Below are 15361 nucleotides of genomic sequence, written 5' to 3'. Positions count from 1 at the left end.
TATGAGAGAATTTGAGCTCCCAATTATTTTACACTAAAAAAAGCAATTCCTTTATTTTCAGAAGTATTACTCCAGATTAATTTCAGTGTTGATTAGATGAGGCTGCCTTCCAAAGCATGCTATTGCGTATCTTAACCTACATTATAAAATACCAATAATAAAAATTTTTTAGGAAAAAAAAAAACTATTAATTGAATATGAGGAAATGAAGTAATTTTAACTACATTTATTTAAAAAGTTTTCCAAAAGTTGCTTAAAACATGAACATGGATAGCACTCAAGAATTATTAAATTTATCAAAATACTTAGTAAGTACTGGATAGAAACTTCTAGAGGTACATRCATACAAACTAACCTATGCTCTAGTCCTGTAAGTAACTATATACTTGGGTACTCCCATGGGGACTCACAATTTTCCAGATAGAAAAGTGTATGTGTGTGTGTGTGTATGTATATATACATATATACGTGTGTGCGTGTGTATGTATACACACGCACACACACACACAAATAGATTTTATATATAAAAAACATAGTGGATTCCTGTTGCAAAGATTATTGGATTTGCCCTACCATAAGATGGTAAATAATTTGATCAAACTAAGTTAGTTTTTTTTTAATATAATGATTTAAATGAACATAGTTCCTCTAAAAATGTTTATGGGTACATATGTTTGCAACACATGCACGTGTATGCAAAATGTTACAGAAAATTTGTTTCACAATACTCTGGAAAATGTTTCCTGAATTGCTAATTAGAAAAGTAATCTTCACTTCTGTGAGTGTGGGTGGGAGGGTGGGGGGCAGCAGACAAATGCAAACCTGAGAGGTTTAAAAACAAATATTTTTTCCGAAGCACCCCTATTTTTCCAGCACAACCTCAAGAGCAATAAACCACCACATGTCTAAAAAATGAAGACAAACAAGTGAACAGCGGTTTTATATTGATATGTACTTCTGTTATTTCAGCGCGGTGATTTGAAACGAACTGGCAGTGCTGAGCATCACCCGTGGCTTGGTGTCAGCGCCGGGTTGGGGGCAGTCAATCACTGCCAGGGCCGGGCCGGGAGCTGCCCCCCTCGGCAGGGGGCACTCGGCCGCCCGCACCCGGAGCCGCGCGGCACGGCGGGCGCCAGCCCACCGCCGCCGCCGGCCCCCGCGGACGGGGACCATCTTCCGGCAGGACGCCTGGGCGTCTCGCCTGTCTGCACCGCAGCAGCGCTCCGCGTGGCGCGAAATTATTCATACGCAGAAGACTGGGAAAGTAATACAGCCCAAAGTGAAAATTGCTCTGAATTCTGTTTGGAGACACGGCTCTTATAACTGATTTCATACGAAGCTATATGAAGAAGATTATGTTTCCTGCAGCTCTCGCTTGCTTCATCTCTCTTCCTCATTTTTTTTGATCTGCACTGTCTATTTAAATGTATATTTTATTACATCACTACAGTAAATCATTCCCACACTTCCCAGAGCTGAATTCTCCATGTCGTATATTTCGGATATTAATTTTTTTAATGATTCTTTGAAGTTACTATCTCTTAAACTAACTTAAGTCATCACTGATTTCACATTGTATATGTTACCTTAAGGATTTTAGCAATATGTATATATGCTTTTTAACCGATTTCTTCTTTATTGCTAAAAAAATTAGATCTTTCTTGGTGCTCAATTTGTTCTCTTTAACAGAGATGGGACTCTGCTGAACTTGCTGAAAGCTGAAGATATAATGGAAAGCAGACACGTTGCATTATGATCCCCATGCTGCAACTTTTACTCATGGAAATTAAGTCCTTGAAGTCAGTAGGACTACTCATATTTGTAACAGCTATTTGTGCAAGTCAGACTTGCAATATCAGGTCCTATTCCAGCATGCACAATTTTATTATGCAAATGTGTAAGCAAAGCTGTCAATCAAGAAAACCTAGTCTGAAAGAGTTAATTAAATCCCCATTTTTACTTGCATTTTATTATACCTAGAAAAGATGTTTGAGCTGAAAAATTCTGCCAAGCATGCTAGCTAAGAGTGTGGATTAAAAACTGTTATTTTCCTAGAAAGTAATAATTCCTTGAATTTCAGCAGTAAAACTACAACCACCCAACTTCCCAGAACATACTTAATCCTTTCATAAAGAACTATCACTATCTTGTCTCTCATCATAAAGGTTTTCCTAATTTTAAACACTTCTGTTCTAAAGTAAAAATCAACCATTATGTGGCTTTTTCTTTTTTTTAACCTATCCAACTCTTGAGAAAGCTAATCCATGATTACTCATTCCCTGAGATGCTTAGTTCCTAAAGATTCTTGTCCTATGCCCTCCTTCATCTGCGTCTGCAATAACCCAGTAACTTTCTACTCCTGAAATCCCTGAACACAACATTCTTAATCCCAGAAAACTAACAGGAGATACAGGTGGCATCCCTCAGGAGTCTGTCCTGGGACTTACCCATTTTAATATCTTTCTCAGGGACCCGCAGGGTCTTGAAGACAGCATCTTCATCAGRTTTGCATATGACACCAAACTGAGTGGTACAGTCAGTACGCTCAAGGGCAGAGTTGCTAGTCAGAAGGACCTGATGAGCGGGTCGTCAGGGACCTCATGACATTCAACAAGGACAAATGAGAAGTACTGCACCTGGAATGGACTTGCACTCTGCAATGATTCAGGGAGGGGACTGCCTGCTAGGGTAGCAGCCCTGATGGAAAGAACACARAGAGTCTTGGAGGACAGTGGTTAACGACGATTCATCAGTGCATCCTGGCAGCAGTGAAGTCAAACAACATAGTGGGCTGTATCAAAAGTATATCARCAATAGCCAGTGGATCAAAGGAAGTGATTACACCTCTTCACTCAGCACTGATTAGCCCAAATCCAGAATACTGCAGTCAGTTTTGGGTCCCCTGATGCAAGACAGATTTCAATAAACTGACCAAGTCCTGGAAAAAGCCACCAAGATGATCAGGGGGTGGGAGCATACGATCTATGTGAAGATGATTCTGAGGGAACAAGGCTTCCTAATCCTGGAGAAGGCTGAGATAAGAGGTTATACACAAGACAGAATCAGACCATTAAGATGCCTGGAGGGGAACAAAGGATAACATTAATAAATTGTTACAGCAGAGATTCTGACTGGATAGAAGGAAAAATCTTCATTCTGAGGATAATTAATCATTGAAAGAGTTTGCACAGAGGTGTGGAATCTCTATCCCTGCAGGTTTTCAAGACTAAGCTGGACAATGCCCTAAGCATCCCAGTCTGAGCCCAGCATTGCACCAGCTTTGAATAAGAGGTTGGATTCGGTGATCATCCAAGGAGTCTTTTGATGATCTGAATGACTTTATGATCCTTGTCCTCCGAATAGCTCCAATTGCCTCCCATATTCCATATGGTCCCACAATACCCATAGGTTACCCTAGGATAACCATCTAACACGTCTCCTAGTCCATGTTTGTCCAGGTTGCTAGCTGGGAAAAGTCAGCTAACCCTGTGGCTAGTTTGGAACCATGCATTTTACTAACTGTCTAGTATATGTAGAGGTGTTTACTGGCCAGCCAACCAGTTAGTAGAACAAACAGAAGTAGTAAAAGGTTGATTTTCCCCTCAAATGGGACATGTAGAAGGACTATTTAACTGCTGCTTTATCAGTGGATTCAAAAGTTATCTGAAGGGAGAGAGAAAGAAGGCAAATAGATTATCCAATCATTTAAGGCTAGTTTTCTTTGGAAAAGAGGCTAAGGAAGAAAGAATACAAAAACCGGATTAATTAGYGTCAAGAAACCAGACTACAAAAAGACAAAACGATAAATCAAAAAAAAAAATCAACTTGTCATCCACATCATGTAGGCAGCATCAGATTTCTTCCCTATGCTAAATTATACTAGTCAAAATCTTYGTAGCATATGGTATCAGAAGCAGGGTATATTCCAAAGATGTATACTACATGAAGATTTGGCACACCACTTAAACAGTTGGATTGAACTGGACAAACATGAAGAAATTACTAATATGCTTCTGAAACAACAATTTCATCTACACTTGGAAAGATTGGCTCAATTATTACACTCATAAAAAGTCATGCATACCATCTTATTGATCTACTGACTTAAGAAAAGTTCCAGCACAGCTGTTTAGAGATTGCCCTTTTCTACTTTCTGCCACTTTAGGAGATGCTTAAAACTAAATATATTTAAAGGAGGAAAACATCATAAGGACACTGTCTCACAAAGCAGAGAAAATCCCAAGAAGTAGAAACTGAAAGAACTGGAAGCTGCTGATGTTTGTATGTTTCTATATTAAAGTTTAATATTTTCTTCTTCCCTGCTACATCTCGTCTTGAGTTTCATCCACTTACGCTTATAAAGAGCATACCAGAATTCTGTCTGCCATCAAAGGGAAATAATGCTGACCTCTAAATATCCTCTAATTCCTGAGACATTCATCTTGTCTGCATAAATACTTTTTCTAGTTTGACTCAGAAAGGCATCTCTTCCCTTCTCAAGATTCATCTCTGTGGAGCTCATTAAAATATGACAGTAAACAATAACTAGACGGGAACAGAAATATAATTTATAGTTTTAACAAATGTGGATATATTTTTATTACACTGTATCTACTTAATTGTATCCCAAAAGACACACATTCTCATTTATCACATATCTTTCTAACCAAGTCACTGGACACTGACTTTGTCTACATGTATTTCTGTTTAGATCTCAGCATTCTGGACTCTRGGCTTAATTGTGCCATCTGGTCACTGCAGTAGGAAGTCATAGTATGTAGTAAGTAGATATATTTATATACATATTCATACATACACACTTCAAATTCTAAAAGGAGATTAAGATTAAACAAAAGGAYTAAACAAAAGGATTAGCTTTTTTCTATCACCAGATTTCTGTTACTGTGTTTTGTTTAAAAAGCTACACTTGTTTCTCATTTTTAAGCAATCTCTTTAATTTTCTTGGACATCTTAACTTCTAGTATTGTGACAAAATCTGTACATAAAGTAGGAAGAAGGAGGCACAGGCTTACAAGAGCCATTCCACTTACTACAAGAAATTTACAGTTTGAAAGAAGCTGTTTGCTTTTAATACGTTTATGAAATGTAAACTTTATAAACTTTAAAGTAATAACCATACTCAAGTCTTCAAAATGATTGTATCAAGGTAAACCTGAACTTTTCCTAGATCTTTCATAAAAACACCATTGAGGACAGTAACAAATTTGGAGCTAGAGTAAAGCAATGCTCCAAGTTGTAGTTTTAATCCATCTCTCCTTTGAAATTGAATTTTTGTATTTTTAAAGGCATAACTAAGGTCATGTTCATCATTCAAGCCTTCTTGCCAGAACTCCACTACACCAGAACTGCASAAGACCATCAAGAATTGATGACTGACATGAACACTTCTATTCCTTATGGTAGTACTCTATTTCAACTCATCCTCAGAGGCATCAACAGCTACTAAAATATTCAGTTCAGGCTCAGTATTATATACAAAAAATCAGAGGGATCACAAATTAATACCCCCAAAAGTAAGCAAATTTCAAATCTGCCAAGCATTTATAGCACAATACAATAATATCTGCCCACATATGATTTCTTAATTAAACATTTGGAAGCTTTAATAACTAATTATGATTCAGTCAGCATTCATTTAAAACTCTATGGTATATAAGAAATGCAAAGAAAGTATAAGGATTAAAATATTTTCATTATCAATAAACTATATTTTCTTTAGGAGTTTGAGATATTACAAAGAATTTCTGTAAAGTCAAAACTTGTAAGTTGTATACAAGTTCYAACAACCTTAAGGGAAAAAACATTCAGTAATATTTTTCTGATATTGACATACAGGTCACTAGCACAAGATTGTTTTTTACAAACATAAAAGCACCTAAAACTTGTCACTGAAAATTTTCAGGTTTCAGAAAGTGAAAATTCTAAAAAGTGCCATCATCTGCTCAGCTATCTGAGAGGTACTGGTTTTGCTGAACTTTAAAAGTTTAATTATATTTTATTGATCAAACAAAATGAAGATAAATTGGAGTACTGCCCTATTTGAGAAGCAGAAAACAATACTATTTTTGCAGATAGGCTTTCAAAGAATCAAAAAGTTACTTTAATAATTTATACTTTAAGAGAACTGACAGGCTTGAGATCAAAGATTAAAAAAAATTTCTGTAAAACATTAGATCTGACTGYGGTTATTGATGTGATAAGTTATAGAATGCCTGTATAAAATCTCTTAACAGTTACAGTTAAAAACAGAGAAACCTTGAAGAACTGGTTTTAAACAGTTAAACAGCATGTATTTAGAGCTTGAATTCATCTTGCTCTTCAACAGAAGCACTTGGAGAATGCACAATTAGTCTCTGTTTGACCCTTAATCACAGGTGACYAGAACTGCAGAGAGCACTTGCTGCTAGCACCTTAAAATCAGGGACAACTTTTTAAATTCCTTATGTTAAAAATCGGCCAAGACACAAGATTTGGAATGAGACTTCTTAGGTCCAGGCCTCTGGTGGTGCTACAGCTAGTTTGCACAATACAAAGCAGAAACAAAAGTGATCCCACCTGAACCATCATTTGTTCCCAGGTCTTTGTTTAAACTTTTTATTTAACCTTACTCAACATCAACTGAAGAACAGCCTAAGTAGTACTAGGTTGTACATTGGATTGTAGGTCTAGCCGCACTCCTCATTTATCCCAACAGAACCATCACACTTTCACAAGCCTCAGTTCTTCCGCAATCCTTCCCATCAAAAGCAAAATCAACTGCACTGGAACAACTTGCTCTGCATTTCTACAGCCTTCCAAGCTTCCAAATCATCAGACCGATGCAACTCTTTAATAACATCCAGTAGGCCTCTATTTTAATAGTATTATAGAAAAGGAAAGTGACAATTCTATAGTATTGCTGTAGATGCCAATAGCAAAACACTTTAAAACACCTTAATCTTTATAAAATGATATGTAGTTATTATCACTTATGTTGTTGCTGTTTAAGACATGCTACACAGGAGCCTCTGAAAACTAACAGCTGAAAAAAGGTAAACTAAACAAGTGATATTTGTCCTAAGACACACCACGACAGACACTGTGGAAAGCAGGCCATAAAATCAACAGAAAGCAATAGGTGCTTTGCCAAATACTGTTATACTAACCATTCCAAACTGAGCAACAGCACTTAACTATGGGACTGACTCAACACCAAGGAGAAACAGCTCTAACACACTCGGCCTCCAGAAGGGCCATAAATGGCAATTACTGAATTTACTTATCCCAGCCCAGCCAGCTTAGGGCTTAAGGAAGGGGGCTTCTCCCTCATAGCAATGTTCTCCCTCTGCAACATCATCCAACGAGACTGCATGCACATTTGTATCAAAGGGAAAAGCTCGCCACAAGTGCTAAGCTGGAGAATGGGGAAGTGGAACGCCACAAAGGAAAAACGTGAGGTGGCTGCTTGGCATAAAATAACCTGGCGGGTAGCGGAGCTTCCAAAGCCCCAGACAGACTTTAAACATTAAAAACTGAGGGGAAAAAAATGATTAAATGGAGTAACGGTGCAATCAGTGGATCCCTACCTCTGGTGACTGGAATTAGAGATTCCTAGGGAACAGGATAACCTAGTCAACCCAGGCAAAAGAAACAGTACATTAATTTTAGTTGGAATCTTCTATTGTCAGTCCTTTAAATAAAATCTTAACTTTAAGTTTTTATTTACTTACCTCACTAAATACAGATATAATTTAAATAAAGATATAACTAAATAAATAATTATTTGCTTTATTATTAATCCTGTCTGGCGCTGGGAGACAGAATGAAGAAAGAAGCAAACTCAACTGCTACCTTCAGAAAAACAACAAATTCAAAAAAAGCAGTTTGTGCAGGCATCTCTGAGGAACCTGTAACTTGGGGTGTGTTTAGGGAAGCCAAGGGCTAGGGAGTGTTTTCTGTCAAGGTAGAAAGAATCAGTGCCAAATGCTTTGAGTTTTGGTAAATAATTCCCTCTAGCAGGTACAAACCAGCACTACTTCTGCGCAGAGCAGATGGTCAACACATACTTCACATCTCCAAACCAACTCTGAACTACCATAATTGGGATAGGAAAGATTTTGTAAACCAGGACTTCTTTTTAAGACTGTCTGTAGAGTATCTGCACCACAGTCTCTGGATTCTGTACAACAATATACTTTTATTCCACCTTCATATGAAACAAGTTGACTTTGTTAAAGAGAATGACATTTCACTACCATATAATTGTTAATTACAGGATAATGAAAGATCTCACATTTAATTAATTCATTAAACTTGTTTGTAAAAGAATACTTCTATTCTCATAGGAAAAAATTATCTAATGAGTCCACTTCAGGACAGAAGTAGAGAGTTTTTTTGAAAATTGAAGACTTGCTTAGGTAAAACAGTTCCTCTTTTTCAGAATTACTAACCCTGAGATGTATCCCCAGGAAATATCTTGCAAAATAGAGAAACTGGTGAAATATTAGTTACTTAAAAATAAATAATAAAAAAAAGAAAAATCCCAAACTTACAGATGAAAGTCCTCAAAACACACAGCCATTTTCACTGCAAAATGCAACAGAAGAAAAAGAGGGGAGAAGATAACCAGACATAATTCTTATGTAACTTCTTTACAGCTACAAATGCTCACTAGATGTTACATATTTTTTAATCATTTTTGTCCTCCTCCCTTCTAAAATATATGCTAACCAGATTATTTTAGCAAAATAAGATCCAGTTATGTCTCATTACTGCACGCATAAAAAACAGTTATACAACTTGTTTCAGGTGCTCTAGCGGATTGAACTTATTCAATACAAACTATACTACAATAGATACTTCTGTGTTTTTGTAACTCAGAAAAGCTCAAAAAAGCTACACTGGGTGACATAATCCAGCATCCTTCTCCATCTCTAAAAGCAGTAGTGGGAGACGCTGTTAGAAGAATATAGACGAAAAGTGTGTGGTCATAACTCTGCGACAATTTACAACTCAAAACCATCCTAAGCTAGAGTTCTTACCTTTATAGCTAATATTCAGGATCAATTATCTTCCCATGAATTTTTCAAGTCTTTTTTTTTTTTTTTTTTTTTTTTTTTTTTTTTTTTTGAGTGGGTATACACTTTCAGCAACTGCAACATCCTAAACAAGCAGTTAAGCAGTTCCACAACTTAACTACTTAGCAGGCAAAATACTGCCACTTGGTTTGAACCTTCACCTTCTAATTTCATCAGATACCCCTAATTCTTGTGAAGGACAAATCAGACTGAGCAACAACTCCATTCTAAGGGGTTACACTAGTTTAAATATTTTAACAGAATGGAGCCAGAAAAGTAGTTAGAGAGATGCAAAATCTATGCATAACCCAGGTCAAAATGTCTGATCCTATTTTCTGATTCAAAGCTCTTATGCAAGTTAGTGGAATTTGAGGCAAGACAAAATTCATGAAGTAGAAAAAAAATATCAAGAAGCTGTTTAACCCTACTTATATGATTATTGTTTCTTAAATCAAGACTATACGAGAATGACAAAAAGCCTTCACTTCTCTAAAAATTTTCAACAAGATGGTAAGTCTGGGAACTCACACATAATTCACACTTTTTGGCAAAAATAAAGAACAAATTTGAAAAGAGGTTTGACCTAAAATATATTTAACTAGATAATCCAGTTTCCAAAATTCTGTCTCTGAACAAGATGATTAAACAGCTGAAAGGTATCTATTAATCATCCCTAAAGACTCTTTTTATTATCTTTAATGGTTTGTCTTCAACAGAATCAAGTTAGTCACCAAACAATATTATGCACAGGTAAGTGGAGACTTGGAAAATGGAAGCAGCTGCCACAAATCAGGGAAGCATTAATGTATAAACTACGTTATCTAGGAGGATAAGAGAATACTTGGTATTCAGACAGGAAGGAAGCCTGACAGCTTGATCAGAAGGAACAAAAACAGAATGTAAGCTCTCAAGGAACAGAAGTTAATACCATTAATCCTTCCCATTTTGTTGTTTGTTTTGTTGCAACTAAACTGTCACTTTCTTACCCAATTTCTTTCACAAGAAATAAAAATCTCAGTGTGTTAAGCTAACATTACTTCATCGTTAATTTTAATGTTTAATTCCTTCTCTTTCAGTAATTTATCTTTAAAAATACTTTTGAGCAATATTGCTTGAATATCTTAAAGAAAGAGAGGATGCTGAAGTTAAAAGGAAGCATTAAAGGTCCAAAAAAAAAAAATTGAGAACTGCAGCCTGATCCTGCTCTCCAATTCCAGTAATTGTGCTGTAGCAACTGAACAGTGGTAGGAAAACGCAAAAGACAAAGGAGGGGATGACAACTGAAACAGGTGCAGGTCTTAACAAGTCAAAGGATAACACAGAGATTACAGTTATATGATTCTTTTTAATCTTAGTTTTCTCAAAACATAAATATTATATAGAATAATAAGCATGTCCAAAGATATTTGGGAACTTTCAAGAGTAAACACAAAGTGACTGTAGAGTACTGGAAGATATCTGCACTGTCTTTACGAATAACAGTGCATGTATATCTCAATGCACTTTGTGTTTGGTTACTTACTATAAAGTAAGATCAAAATACACCGTTAGAGGGACCATATAAGAAAGAACTGGTAAATCAATGACAAAAATAAGAGTCCTTGAGAAAGAATGGGAAGTTGTTAGCTAAGGACTTACCCCTCTACCTGTTTCTACTCAGGCTAGAAGAGTGCACTTCTTTCCCATGGCTAAGCCCAAGATCAAAAGCCTGTTACAGGGCCTCAGGCTTAAATAAGTGAAGTATAGGAATATGAGTCTATGTTGGGAAAGACACAGATGGGGAAGAATTGTAAGAACGTCAGAGATGACAAGCATGTCAGCGCTGCAGCCAGCTTCCTATAATATGGTCTCACAATAACTGAACACACTTTAAATCATGTCTGCAAAAGGACTGAAGTAATACCAAGTGTAAGAATTACCTATATGCCTTTGTTGTTTTAAAGCAACTTCCATAAGCAATGCAGATATTTTGGCAATATTTTCTTTCCCCTGAAGAAACTACATTCCTGACACTAAGTAAGTCTTGTAGGTGACAAGTCTGAATAGAAATCACAGTTGACCACTACAAGCCTGACCCCAGGCAGAGTAGCTGAACTGTGAGGCCTCTTAAAGAGGCAGAATGGGCATATAACCTGAAAAGGATTTGCAGAAAGGATACAGGAAATCATAAAGGTTGTCAGAAGGGTAAACCAAAGACCATAACGTGAATTTCAAAATGCCAGCACCTTCACTTGTGCATGTCCAGAATTAGGGAAAGTCAAGATCAGGCCACTGTGCCTCATTCCTTAAATCTGTGCACCATCAGATCACTCATTAGAACGAACCGAATCTAGATCAGACATGGTCATTTGATTTTGTCAAAGTCACTTTGCAATAAGGAATTCACACTAGTTTCATACTTCTATATTATTGTGCAAGAACAGATGGTACCTCATTGGGCTCAAAGCTCAGTGACGCAGTTACTTCCTTGGAAATGGTCACCTCCTCATTACCAGCAGAATGTCTTTTTACCAGTTCAACACTTCACAATATTTGACTGTGTCTTGCTTTATTTAACATTAGGCACTGCAAAACTTGTCGAACCACAGCCATACACTCTCCCTGTTACTATCACTGAATAAAAGTGTCAAATTGCCAAAGAGTTATAGTATAATCTGGATTTCATATGCAGTATACTCAAAAAAAATGAAGGAGGCTAACAGATGCAATGTATTAAAACAGAAAGTTAGGTATTTATCCACTGAACACTAACGTTTTAAAGCGACAGTTCCACACATGGGAAGAGGAAAGACTAAAGTGAAGTTTATCAGGTAGTTCAATTATTATAAGAAATGAAAACATTACAACCTTAGTATGAGCAGCAGAATTGCCAAATAAACATACTTAACAATCATTTCAACACATTTTAGAAACTATTACCTTTTACTTTCCCCTTTTAAACGATCCTTGAAGATACTGCTCACTGATCAATGACTTTCTCCTCCACAAAGATGTTCCAACATGCGTTGAGAATTGGGGACATTAGTACCACCTCTTGAGCATGGAGTTTGCCTACAGGGATAATATAAGTCAGCTTTATTGCAATATTGAATGGTTCTCTAAGGTTTTCTTTTTATTGTTCTTATTTTACATCCCATAATTATAACCAGAAATCTATTTACGAGATGGATTTCATGAATGAATCTGGTAGAGAATGAATCTCCACAAAATGATGATCTTAATTTTACCCTCCTTTGCAGAGATTAAGAACTTAAAGCCATTCCATTCCCAGATGCACACTTATTCTGAGGCTGGGTGAGGTACTGCAGAAGGCCCTGAAGGCCAAAACTGCCTTCCAGAAATAGCAAGACCTTTTAAGAAGGCTGTTTCACGACATTCATAAAACAGAAGCAAGGTATCATGGTGAAAACAAAATTCTCCAAATACTTCTGGGAGCGAGTAGTACAGTCATGCTCTCAGTTCAATTAGTATAAAACTTTTAAAAGTGACTAAAGAAATATCTTCATTTTCTTTATAAATTACCACATTTCAAACATATCTTCTTTTCTTTTGAGAAATTACAGCTTGATGAAATAATATCAGCTCTGTCACTTAGAGATGATACTACTAAAAGCATAACTCTGATTCTGTTTCCAAATTGTTCTGTTGCAATAAGATTAATAAAAAGAAAACCTTAGAAGTACACAAAAAATATTGAACAGAAGCTGCCTTACCTTTTATAGAAAGGCAGACTCCAAGCTCTCAGGTGGTACTGAAGTTCCCATTCCCACACATGTTGGGACATCTTGTAGAACAGGAAGTCTAATCATGGACCTATTAAAAAAGAACAACAATATAATTTAACCTTCTGTTGAAATGCGTACTAGTTATGTTTATTTGGCAACACTGCTGCTGATACTAAGATGGGAAAGTATTCCCACCTTTTTTGAAAGGAAATAATTAAATGTAAATAACATTTGATTGCCTTATAATATTGCAGCATGATCAGCAAGTTGCAATACAAAATAACTGATTCTCTACTGAACTTGCACAATAAATTTTTTTTCCAATCTCAAGATAAACTAAATGATTACAAGTATGGGCATTGATATAAAGATTGAGAATAGTGCACACTTTCTAATCTAAATACATTTCAAGAAAAATGCTTGTATTAGTGCACTCTTTAAGAAAAGTTACAGAACAATTTCACATGTCAAAATTTAGATACATATTTTACATTTGCCATGTCACTGCAAGTAGCATGCTTAAGTTTATAGAAACTATTAAAAAAAGTTCATGTATCTGGCACGCACAGTAACTTGCAATTTATATTATACAACACCCAATACAATTTCTTTTTCTAAGAAGCAACTAGCATCAAACAAAATATCCCTCCAGATACAGTTCAGGCGGACTGAGCATGCGSAACTTCCCAAAGCTGTGCCTCAGGAGAACAAGCATTTCACCGGCTGACTTGCAAATGCTAGAACCACCTCCAAAAACAAGCAAGAGTTATCTCCGCAGATATTGAAGGATATAATATACATAAATGTTAAAAGTCAACACTGAAAACAACAAAGTCATGTCAACAAAAAGTGCAGTAAAAAAAATGTTTACAGGCAATCTGACAGCACAAAATTTCAGAACTCTCAACAGCTGCAAACTAGGCAGCTATAAAAACCCTCTAAAGTAAACCAACCTCAGAAATAAGTTCACTTTTATGTTAAAACTGCTCCATATTTCAAAGAGCAATGATCATAGTACAGTTTCATCTCATTCAAACGTGAATGCAACTGTTGACAAACAAACGGATGAAACAGGGATGAGAAAATGACTCTACTATTAAACAGCAACAAATGCTTTAAACAGAGACTCCAAAATCTATTGGCTTGGTTCCATGAGGAGTATTCCAGTCAGTTTTTAGATAGTTTAGCAAAAAAAAGTGCTCTCTAGAGTATTCAAATTATTTATTTAAAATACATAGCTATACATAAAACTGGGCTGCCACTATTGATATCAAATAGTAGTTTATAATAATTCAGAATACAGAAACCTAGATAATCATTGTATTTTTATAGTAAACATTCAATTCAAATGTGACTTAATAAGGCAATAACATAATCTAGGCAGAACAACAACCATCAGCATCTAAAAGGCAGAATTAAAAAATATATAACATGAACAATAACAAAAAAGCTAAATCTATAAATTATATATATAAGTTATAACTATTCATGTTATGAAACCCTACTACTGTTACAGTGTCATGTAAAAATCACAGTGGCTTAGTTCTACCAGTTGAGCTACTCTGAAGACATTTTAAGAATAATTGTAGGTATCCTAACTCCTGGATTGGGAGAATCTGGATGCATCAAAAAAAATGCATTTTCTATTTTCATGATACTTGGCCTGCACCTCTGTACGTGTTCTTTCCTAAAAATCTATCTGGAAGAAGCAAGAGAATCCAGTAGTCAGGTATGTCACAATGTCAGATAGCCATCATAAATACAGTATCTCAGAAAAACATCTGTACTAGAGAAAAATCAGTTTAATACAGACATAAAAATAATTTTGAATGAATGTAGATTAAAAAAAGAAATTATTGATGATTCTCTTATACATTTTTATCACACATTTAAAGTAAAAATAATTTGAAAATACAAGATGTGACAGTTGAAATGGATTCAATATGGCTAAATCACTTCTTCATTTCTTAGAATGTCACATTTTTAATTATTCCATTCAGGCAGTGCTCTAAAACAACAAAAACTGAAGTAGAAAAATTGGGTGAGAATCACTGAAAGTGAAAAGAAAGATACAATTTACATCAAGGAATACAGTATGCTAATGTTATGTTTCATTACTCTTGCTTTAAGACAGTTAATTTATGCTTAAGGTTCTCCACAAGTTGCAACACTTTAGAGATAGCCAAATAAAAGCAAAATGACATCATCTGGTTGGAGAGGAAATCAGTTAGAATTAAAACAAAGCTGTGGGAATTAATATCCTGCTGCAGACTGGAAGCTTGTGAAGATATGTTCTGTTGAAAACAAAATCAGAACCTAAGTTTCTGGAACAGCTAACAGAGTAGACACCACCAGCTCTCAGTAAAAAAGACTTCTCAGTGAAGGACATAACACTGTCCTGAACAGAACGTTAAAAACTAACCTATGCAAGAAAAGTAATTTTCATTCTCCTGTACCATGTTGAGTGACAACATTAACAAAAGACAAAATTGAGGATAATCAGCATGGCTTCTGAACATAAGTAAATGTATTACTTTATGAAAATGCATTTTCCCAAAT

General features: G+C 35.8%; 1 protein-coding gene across 1 annotated transcript in view; it reads right to left on the bottom strand.

Moving 5' to 3' along the window:
- LOC146596467 (transcription initiation factor TFIID subunit 4-like) overlaps nucleotides 1-15361 on the bottom strand; it is a gene marked incomplete at its 5' end in the record, with an annotated part of 149308 nt that overhangs the window by 83071 nt on the left and 50876 nt on the right. The window lies entirely within an intron of this gene.

Source organism: Rhea americana, unplaced genomic scaffold, assembly GCF_003343005.1.
Source record: "Rhea americana isolate MKP2758 unplaced genomic scaffold, rheAme1 scaffold_20, whole genome shotgun sequence".
NCBI lineage: Eukaryota > Metazoa > Chordata > Aves > Rheiformes > Rheidae > Rhea > Rhea americana.
This window is presented reverse-complemented; position numbering and strand designations above follow the sequence as displayed.